The following is a 9,246-nucleotide window of genomic DNA, read 5'->3' on the forward strand; positions in this document are numbered from 1 at the left end:
GTGGCAATTCATTTTGTGTCGGATACTGTGGTTGGCGTGATGATCGATGCTCCCAGGAGGCATGGAACAGAATTTGATGTTGATGAAACCATTGGGGTTTCCCTTTAAAATCATATTGGCCTGTTTTTTGTTTTGTTTTAATTTACATTACAGCTAAAAAAAAGTTAAATTGACAAAATGGTGTTCCTAGAGTCGGTGTCGTACTTTACTTTTGCAAATTAATTTTACGTTATTGTAGTTTCACTTTTTGTTGGCATGAACAATTATCGAATATATGGGAGCTGCTGTAGTACAGTAACAAGTTTACATGATCTCTGGAGTGATAAAGACAATCACTGCAGATCTCTTCCAAAACATTCCAAGAGTTTCTAGGGGAGAACGGGGTTAATATGTCGCACGGGTTGGTTGTCACAATTGTTATATCTCGGAACCAGAAGGCACTGTCTGTGAAATTTTGGTATGTAAATATCCAGAATTGGGATCAGAGGTCACCTACATAGTCTTCCTTGGAGTTAGACTGCTGAATTTGAGGTGAGAGGACTGTTTGTATTTTTCATGTCAAATTGAAAATATTTAGTTCCTCAGTATTTTTCTTCTAGGCTTTTACACAATGGGTTTATAACAAAACACTTGTTACCCTAAAAAAGTGTGAAGGGTAAACTATAGTTTAGATTGTGGTTAGCAAGCTAATTAGTTGTCAGATGGTTGTTGGCCTTGATGCTAGCAAGAAATTCAAGTTGGGGTTGGTCGTCACATTTTTTGGGGGGTTGGTTGTCACATGTCATCCAAAGGCTGCAGCCAGAAAAGGAACCCAATAACGAAAGAAATTGTCAAGCTGTATCCTCACTGACACCCTAGAGAAGGAAAGAACAGAGCAGGAAAAGGCAGCTAGCATGCAAAAGAAAAAAGGGCAACAAAATCAAAACAACCCAGTTCATCCAAAACTAGACCAGCTGCCAAGGCTACAGTAAGTTATGTAGGCCCATTTGTCAACTTGAAAATGCAATTAAACTTTCAAATTTAGTTCTGCTTTCTTGCCTTCTTTTTAAGATTATTCCCATTAAGATAACATTGTGACAAACAACCCCATAGTGTGTGACAACCGACCCCTTGATGGGGTTGGTTGTCACAATGTGTAAGGGTGTCTTTGATGATTAATTTCTTCTTTATTACAATAAGTTAGAAAAAGCGAGGGGTACACATTTTAAGCCAACACCTTAAGCTTCAATTCAATGTAGGAATGACTATTGAAAGATGATTAGGTGATGAGCAATTCTCACTAGAGTAAAAAGTGTGCCTACTTTCCCCGGTCTCCCCTATTTGCAGACCCATGGGGAAGCGCAGCTCCACTGTTGAACCGGAAATACGTCACCGTCACTTGAATAAGGAAGTAACAACATCCAACAATAACAAGACCGCAGACCGATTACCCGGTTTGTGTTGTTTTGGTGATTAGGTTCAGGCATCACAGCAGGGTGTTTAGGGTAAGGGCACAGGGACAGGGATAGGTTATAACAATGAAGTTTGTTATACTTAGGTGGCGGTAATGCAACTAGATGCCGACCGCCATAAAAACCCAAAAAAGAAGAAGAACCGTGACGTATTTTCGTTCCAAAGCGGAGCTCCAGTTCCCCCATGGGTCCACAAATAGATGCCTCTCAAACATTCAGTAAAAATGTGTAAACTACCCCCTTTTCGGAACTTTGCTCCCCCTTAATCATTTTTGCACAGTTCCTTATCTATGTGAGAGTGAAAAGTGAAGTATCTATTGAGCTTTAATTCAAACAGACAAGGAAAAAAGTACACACTTATCTTGTCAGCACACTACAGAACAAATCAATTCATCTGATCAGAGGGTTTCAGACGGAAAATGAAGCCTGCTGCTGTACTAACTCTGAACAGGCAGCAAAATGTCAAAACATGTCGAAATGTGCAAAAGACTGACAAACCCTCGACTGCCTCCGAGTGGGAAACTTTGACTCGGTGGATGTATGCTATAGTGTGCCTATGCGAGGGGGGAACGTGCATGTACGACTATCGCAGTGGGAATAACAGCCCAACATGAGTTAATGAGGCGAGTGACTGACGGAGCAGCCTCTGCCTGTGTCAACATTAGTATGGAAGACAGTCTGCTTGGGAGTTAAGCGTCTGAGCGAGCCCAGGTGAGGAGAGAGAGCAAGCCGGGAGCTAGTGTTGATGGGAAATGTCAAACGCTGCTCCGGAGGACGAGTCTGATTAGCACCCAGACTGCACTTGCTTGCTCCTTTTGTCGATGACCCCCTGCCTCTCACACCCCTCCCTCCACTGTCACTCTGAATAACAAAATCCACCTTGAGACATCTTCATTCATTTCTTCTTTTTTTTAACAAGCAGAAACTCCCTGAGAAACTTCAAATACATCAAGGCGGGACCAACTCCCTTTATGGCAGCTTCATAAAAAGCTGCCAAACAATCAGCCACATGGGCTCTCATACCTATTTTTATGATTTGTTTAGCTGGCGTGGTTGTGTGGGTTCTGGGTTGATTATCTTACATGGCAGAGGCTTCTGTTTGTGTCCCCTGGGAGAAAATGTTGGGTAGTGACCTGCATGAAAACTCCTTTGATGTCTGATCAGCAACAGACAAATTAAACCGACAGACTCAAACTAATGGATGGATGGGTATACATGTATATAAGTAGATAGATAATTCCTCATGGGTTTCATTGTTAATATAAGAAATATTTATTGGGGCAGCTTTAAAGGTGGACTGGAATTCTGGAAAATGCTTTTTGTAAACAAGGGGGGCTCACAGCTAGCAACGTGCCAGTTTACAGACCCTAGGCTGTGTATTAACACTGGATTATTTGTTCAGCGCACACACAGTACAGACTAGTAGGGAATCGTGGGGAGATATTCACTGATTTTAACAAAAGTCGTTTTGACAACAAGCGTAATCCAGAATCGTTGACTCCACCTTTAAATTGCAGGTACTTTAGCTCTCTCTGACACCGTAATATCACGCTATACGATATTGCATAATTGTCATCTTTGTCGCTATGTGTCCCGTCAAATGTGTACAAATTGAAGCCGGTCACATTCTTTCATGCTCCAACAGGGTTCACACAGTCCAAAGATGTCTTTGCACCACTTGTTAAACTGGGACTAATCCCGTCCAGCCCCTGCAAATATAACCCCAAGAACTACATACATTTCAACAATACAAACAAGAAAGTGGAGCATTGCTTGAGGTGAGATATATGGGGAGGAAGGTGCTGCAATGGGCATGTCGGAACAAGTCCTAAACACCATATTTCTTTGTGTTGTCAGAAAAGGTCAGACTTTATCTTTAGCCCAACGGTCATCCTGGATGTTGGTTTGTATTCTAAATTGGACAGGATTAAGGTTGACGGGGTGAAAGTACATATCAAGCCTGGTGTCTGGCAGCCCTGGTTGTAACTGAACCTCTCCCTACTTCCTGTCTGCAGGTGGGGAACTCCTCATCCTTTATCTTTACTGCCTCGGAGAACGGCTGCCCCGTCAGAAGCACAGGGGAGGAGTTTATGAGTTGAAAGTTTTTTTTTTCTCGACTGCAGGGTGGAGAGGTTTATAAAAGGCTTAGATCACAGGTGAGGGGATCACAGAGGAGACTGTGCAGGTGTTTCAGGAGTGCACTGGAGGTTGTTTTAGTACAGTATACATACGATCATAATGCCATATTGTACATTATCTTTCAGCTTTGTGGAGACGTGTTCTACCTGCGGATCAAAGGCACAGGAAACGGACTTGCTCCAAGTGGGGATGGCGGGGTACACCTTGCAGTACAGCCAATCTCACAGTGACAGCCAATCTCACAGAGATTATCTCACTCAAAGCTCATTTATTTAATAGTAGTGTGGATTGATCATTGTTTCGTGTGGCTCAAATTGATGTTTGTGCTCTGTTCTTTTACAGAAGGTGTTTTCCCCTCTGTTTCTCGAATAACCTCAACTCATGCCATTTCTCATGAAGAAATTCCACATTATAGACATATTTTAAGATTTCTCTGTAGCTACTCGGATTTGTTACTGTTTTTTTTTATCTCTTCTCAAGTGTTTTTATTTAGTTCAGGCCATCTTTCGTCCCACTATAATCTCACCAAACTAACAGAGGCCGGCTTCCACCACATAGTTTTTGGGAAGATTGGGGCCGGTGTGAGACTTCGCCACATCCTCCACTTGCGTAGCTCCCTGAAAACTGACGGGGCAGTGTGTAAAAACTCACCCACTCGCTAAATTGTTGAGTAAGCTGCCGAAAAGACTGGAGCTCGCCGTTCAAAAATGTGTTGAATTTGCTTCCGTGAATGCTCTTTCTTCAAATAGAAAAAAGTCAGAGGCACAGAGAGAAGGTTTATTGTCTTGAGTGAGGTTTTAATGTTGTCATAATCCAGTTTATGTAAGTCTGCAGCGGGCAATGAATATCCAAAATTCATGAGAACAAATGCAAGACCTTGCATTAAAAGGAGGAAACACTGATTTGTATTCAGCTTGTCCGCATGCTATTGCCCCTGTCAGTGAGTTTGTCTGGATGGATGTCTGGGTCAGGGTTGAAACAACGTGCAGTGTGACACATAGCAGGCCAATATAGGAAGCAACACTGCAGATAGGCTGTTCAGAGGTGTCTTGAAGCTATCCCGCCTCATAGCATTGGTCATGACCTGCTGGAGGTCTCTGGTAGTTTAATATCCTTTGATGTGAAGAAGCACCTCGACATCCTACCGATTCTACTTCAAATTACAACAACAGAAAAAGAGAGGATTTAGTCTTAAATCTTATGGTGGCCTGAAACATGGCCATTTCCAGTCTTATCTTAGTGCACTCTGTACCATATGCTTTGGCTGTAAAAAAACATAAAGCAGAAATGTCATTGTCTTCCATCAGATTAATCGGTAAATCGATAATTTATCAGGGAATAATCACAGTCCAACAATTGGTGGGCATATCTTGCGGATAGCATTTACAGTCCAGGCATTTCGTATAATGGAAATAATCTCCGAAATGGGAACCTTTTTAGGAAATAGGAAATTATTTTTGTGTCTGAATGGCTGAAATGCATCTTTATTCAATTGGGGTTTAAAAAGTGACATAAGAGAACAAGGTCATACACGTAAGGAAAGTCAAAAAGTAAGAATTTAAACGGTAGGGCTTCCACATGACAACGATGAATAATAATAACGCAAAGATGAGCGCTTTTCTGATCCCCAAGCTATGTTAAGAGCTTTAGTGTGCATTGAAAAGGCATGTAAGGCACTAGTATTTGAATGGCGAGTAAATTAAAGTGGCAGTAATGGAGGGTTGATCTGGGGAAAAAGTTTGCATCAAAAATCACCTCCTGATAGTTCCTAACGTTGTTGAAAAGGTGGTTGTTAACAGCTCAGAGACAGACTTTTAGAGAGGTGACTGATGCGGTGCTTAAGGCAATTAAAGAGCAGGGGGTGCATAGGAAAGAGAGAAAAAAATAAGAGTGAAATAGGAGAATGTGAACCACTTTAATGAGTCCGCTCTTGTCTCCAAAAAGGAGAAGATATTGGTGAAAGAAAAACAATGAAGGAATTCTATTTGTTTGTTTGTTTGTTTGTCTTATATAGCAATACCAAAATGAAGAACATGATGAACTTTAAATAGTAAAAACTTTTCTCAGTATTCAACACGGTTTCTCGGAGTGAGGCCTTAGTTGTTGTGTCCCATGAATGTGGAGGATCAGTGTGTGTGTGAGAGGATCAACAGATGATTTGGGGGCCAATAGGGGGCACTGGGGGCTTAATCCACAAGTTTGGGAGAAAGCAGCACTTCAAGTAGCACACATACACACATGCCTTTCCTCCTAATTCCCCTACTATGACACCGAACCTAGTTTGAACCGCTTAACTGAAAGAAAGAAGAAAAAAAAACAGGAAAGGAAAGGAAAACTTCACGACTCTTGTGTCATTTGCAGAGATTAATCTGGGACATGGCGGCCGCGTGCAATCAATCTTCGTTCGCTCTGTGAAACCGCGGACACGCCCGCTGCTGCTGTCTGAACCATCATCAACGAGTCACTGATGTCTAATCAGGCCTTGATTGGCACCCTGGGTAGAAACGGCCTGTAACTCAATCAGGTGTGAAGTGTTGCTTCAAGGGGTTCATTCAGCTCTCTGTAAGTATAGGTGCTGCTGTGGCTTCATATTTCTCTCTCTCTCTTTATATATATACACTATATACAACTATTTGTGCAGTTTTAACAAGAAAATCTGCTCATTGTGAGAATATTCAACAAATTTGAGAAGCCTTGCCACTAATTATAACTCTACTCTGCTGCTGTGATGCACTGGCGGTACTGATTCATGATAAATAGCAATGTTGTCACCAATTATCCTGCATAGAGAGACTGACCTGCTGTCATTCTCTATGATGTCATGAGCTGGTTACCAATGGAAACGGTGCACGGCTAACATTATCCCTCACTCCTTTGTGTGATGTGTTGCAGTAGCCTACAAAAAAAAAGATGAACAAAGCACAGTAGCATACTGTGTGTGTGAGAAAGAGAGAGGGGAGACGAGGCTCTGCAGAAACTGAACTTTCACAACTAATGTACTTTGAGAGACTGGCAGTGACAAAGATAAATTAGCCAAAGAAAGAGTGGGGGACGCTTCAACAGCAGCCGACCCTCCGACACCAATTAGCAGATTGATTACGCGCCTGAGAGAAGCGGACGCTTGTCAATCATCGCCACACAAGGGGAGCGACAGGAAGGAGCTGGCGTGGATGTACCTGGAATGTTAAAGGAACAAGAGGCTGCTCCAGGAGATCCATACAGAGGCACTGATCCATAGGACTGTGTAGCGCTCAACACTGACACACTGAAACAGCAAAGGTGCAAATACCACTATGCCACATGGAAGCTCCCAGAATACCTTCACAAGGCTGCAAACTCAAATACCTGTATAACTAGAGGCACACAGGCCTGTTGTGATGGCTGGCCCGTGCACCCCGCTTCCTGCACTGGGAGATCTGGGTAGATTTCAGCAAACAGTAATTGTGCAGAGAAGGAGGTCTTTTTTATGTGTGTGTGAATGCATGGCTTATCTGCACACACACACACACACATATGTTCTTGTTTTTTTCATGCACGCACGCACGCACACACAGACACAGGCGCATACATCCCCACATTATCCATCAACTCCTGAGGGGCTGGGCAGTGCTGTCCTCTGGATGGTGACAGTCCTGTTCGCCTTCATTTAGCAAGGACACACCAGCAAGGACATAAAGTAAATAAACGCAAGGCGCTAAATTTAGTGCCGCCTGACAGATGCAAAAGCCCAAAGAAGAAGAGGAGAGAGTTCATTTTCAACTGACATACGAGAAGACTGCAACCCCTGCTGTGTTAGGAGGTTCAAACCTGGTACCTGTGTGCTGTCAATAGCAGAAATATCAAGAAGCGCTGCACTTCAATTTGATATACAACTTCATGTGGAAAAAACCAAACAGGAAAGTCAACAGTCAAAGTCCAGACAGCTCAATCCTCTTCAATGGTGCAGTTAAAACTTGGAGAAGATAAGGGCACAATTAGATTTGGCTGAAGGAGGAAAGACCATTAGGTCCTGATTCTCTGCCTCCCCCTCAGAATATATGGTCCACAGTCACTCTTAAAAGGATGAGACGATGACATCACCTCCATATTCAAAATACCTACTGCATGAAAGAATGAAAAAAAGGAGAGGAAACAGAAACCAATTTGTTAGATTAAACATCTCTCATTCAGCCGCATGATTTAGAAGGTCTGCTGACCGCAGGCGCACAAGGTTTTACCTCCCCTAAGACACAGCATTCTGTCAATCTGGCCCAGCCACAATTTCTAATTATAGGCTGCAGACGCAAGAAGGTCAAAAGCTTATTAAAAGTCAAGATTAAAATTCCCATTGCATATTATAAGCTACCTCCTCCCCTGACTAGCAATTATTTGCTAACTCATGGTGGTATAGTGAGCAATATTTCACAGGAAGAACATGTTACGAATGAGGTGAACCTGTGTGTGTCTGTGGGGGGATGATAGTGTTATTATAACTGATAGTGCTGCAAGTAATTTTCTGACATCTAGTCGCATGAGTGAATATGTAGGGTTGGCTTCCTGCAAGGCAACAGTATATGCATGTTAATCCATTGTTGTAGGCTGTAGGATATATAAAAAACTGAAATATATATATATATATATATATATATATTATACACAGTATTTATAAGTCTTGATCTAAAGTGTATCATTATTTAGAATCTTTCAATTCCTACGTAAGCAAAAACTTTATAAATAAGAAATAACCAAAGTTCTGAGGAAAATATTGTATCAGTCAAAAAGCTTCATCAGACCTGTGTGGGTGTGGTTTGATTGACATCGCTGCCGACATAAGCAAACAATCCTGCAAGTTACATGACATGACATTTTTCCAAAGGATCCCCACCCAATTTAAACCAACAAGAGAAACAAAAACACACAAATATAACAATCTCATGTGAATTAATCTTGTTGAACTAAGCCTTTAAAGCATTATTCTGGTTAATCGCCACTGGGTATTTCAGTATTTCATAGGTTTTGCCATCATCCGATCGGTTATGATACCTTTGTTATTGCTGAGATCTAGAGCCACATGAGGGTCACAAACAATCTGATCTAATTCATTTTTATTTCACACATAAATTCCTCATTACACAGGAAAAACTGCAGTGACAATGTAAGTTTAGTAGGTAAAATGCAAACCAGGAAGTGACTCTTTAAACTGTGATAGACGTAATAATTTTACCATTTGCCTGACAGCAGTGAAGATAGCTTGAAGGATGTGCAAGTTTTTAAAAGATATTTTAAATGTTTAAAAAATATTTAAAAAAATGCATTTGTAGGCCTACTTGAAGGAAGGGGCATGTTGATTGTTTTAAAGCTCCCATATTATACACTTTTCGGTACTATTATACACCATATTATATGGTCTTAGTAGTCCCTAATACGTTTTTCTTTAATTGTTTGCTGAAAAAAACTTTCAGATAATTTATTGTAATATGCTGATGTTCAGCTAATCTCACAATGGCCTATTTTTTAAAAAGAGCTGCAGCTCCCCTCGTAAATATACAATCTTTGAGCTCCCCCCGCCCCCTGTCCGGAAGCGAGGCCAGATAAGCCTCGCCCTCTCTCTGTCGGGGCCGTGGACCAATAAGAAATAGGGGTGTGGGCTGCACAGTGGAAGCTTCTGGCTTTCCAG

This window comes from Ammodytes marinus (assembly GCF_949987685.1).
Source record: "Ammodytes marinus genome assembly, chromosome: 21".
NCBI classification, from domain to species: Eukaryota; Metazoa; Chordata; class Actinopteri; order Uranoscopiformes; family Ammodytidae; genus Ammodytes; species Ammodytes marinus.